At 50.8% G+C, this 1,595-nt stretch overlaps 1 protein-coding gene across 2 annotated transcripts in view; it reads left to right on the top strand.

Moving 5' to 3' along the window:
- The first annotated feature begins 1,031 nt into the window (after window positions 1-1,031).
- The window catches only part of LOC140338995 (uncharacterized), a 7,717-nt gene continuing 7,153 nt past the window's right edge, over window positions 1,032-1,595 (top strand). The window contains exon 1 of one of the 2 annotated variants that reach the window (XM_072423452.1): window positions 1,032-1,189. The gene's annotated coding sequence lies outside the window, so the exon portion shown is untranslated. Of the gene's footprint in view, window positions 1,190-1,342; window positions 1,366-1,595 lie in introns of those variants that run through there. The other variant, XM_072423453.1, reaches the window with a different exon arrangement.

The raw sequence follows: 1,595 nt of genomic DNA, 5'->3' as shown, positions 1-1,595 counted from the left end.
TTCCTTAGCACTGGGGGGCGCTATAGCAGACTCCAATCATTAATTGTGTGTTATTCACCCCCACATTCACCTCCACCCATACTGCCTCAGCCTCATCACTTGTTCCCTCCGCAATTCCTTCTTTCACATTCACTTTTAGATCACTTCTCACATACAGACACCACCACCCTTCCGTGTGACTCTGTCTTTAGGAAAGAGAGTATACCCAGGAATATTGGCAGCCCAGTCATGTGAAGCCAGGATTCAGCAATAGAGGATTGTGTGGAAAATATCAGTCCATTAAATAACACTGCTGCATGGTGTGGTGAAAATATAGAAAGATTACGTACAGGTCAGTGTGTGACAATCCAGAAATCTTTTATCACCGGTAATATGAGTCAGATAATTCCCATCATGACATTGCATGGGGTGGCAGTACAGTGCCATGGCAATCATACATAAGGAGTTCACTGCTCTATACCCCCCCCCCCCCCCCCATGGGTACCATGTCCCTCCAAGTCCTCCAATCACACAATGCCATCAGGTGCCCCTAATAATGGCAGACTAATATCTGGGGAAAAAAGGAATATTCCAGCATTACCAATTCACAAAAATCACTTCACCTGCTGATCCTGCCAATAACACACTTCCTGTACCTGGGTGACAACACAATATAACACAGGCCTAACCAAGGTAGTCACCGAATTTATCACAAAGAATTGTGAGCCTGACTTACAGAAACATTGAGGTGATTCACTACAGGAAGTGAATCATTCACTAAGCTCAGGGAACAGGAAATGGCTCTAATGTCACTTCACCAAGTTCCCCCTTACATTGACGAGGTGAAAGGGCCTCTTACGTGTTATATACAAACCAGCCCACCGGCATAAAACATTAAACCAGTAAGGCCCCTGTACAACATTCGCCCGCCCCGGGGCCCCAACCACTCATCATGGCTGAGGAGGACAAAATGGCGACGGAGAACAATAAGCTCCTGTCAGACTGCGCGCCGGGGCGCCGCCCACCAGATCACGTGGTGCAGCCTCACGTCCAGACCGGGGAGTAGACAAGAGCGGATTGGCCTTTCGGTGATCATGTGACGCGGAAGGGAGGGCAGACGGTTTCCAGGGAGTAAGGCCGGATAGCAACAAGCACCGGGCACTGCCGGACTTATCCCCCAACACCGAGAGCCGACAGCGTCCGGAAAGAGGTACCCATCCCCCCCATTATGTCCCCTTCCCTAAGGTAGGGATGGAGAGAAAAGAGCGTCTGTAGAGAGGGGGAGGAGCCATGGGGGAGGGGCGGCTGGGTGGCAGTACGATTAAATAATCTCCAGACCTGATTGCCCCTCCCCCATATTGAGGATTCAGAGATGCCCTGCAGGGGGTAATATAGTAAAAAAAAATAGTAAAGCTGTGCAGGGGGGAGGTCAGGTCTTGTTGGGGAGTAATGCTCTGCGGGGGAGGTCAGGCCTTATTGAGGAGTAATGCTCTGTGGGGGAGGTCAGGCCTTATTGGGGAGTAATGCTCTGCGGGGGAGGTCAGGTCTTGTTGGGGAGTAATGCTCTGCGGAGGAGGTCAGGCCTTATTGGGGAGTAATACTCTGCGGGGGAGGTC

The sequence above is a fragment of the Pyxicephalus adspersus genome, chromosome 10, assembly GCF_032062135.1.
Source record: "Pyxicephalus adspersus chromosome 10, UCB_Pads_2.0, whole genome shotgun sequence".
Taxonomy (NCBI): domain Eukaryota; kingdom Metazoa; phylum Chordata; class Amphibia; order Anura; family Pyxicephalidae; genus Pyxicephalus; species Pyxicephalus adspersus.
The sequence above is the reverse complement of the archived record's forward strand: the minus strand, read 5'-3'. Positions and strand labels throughout refer to the sequence as shown.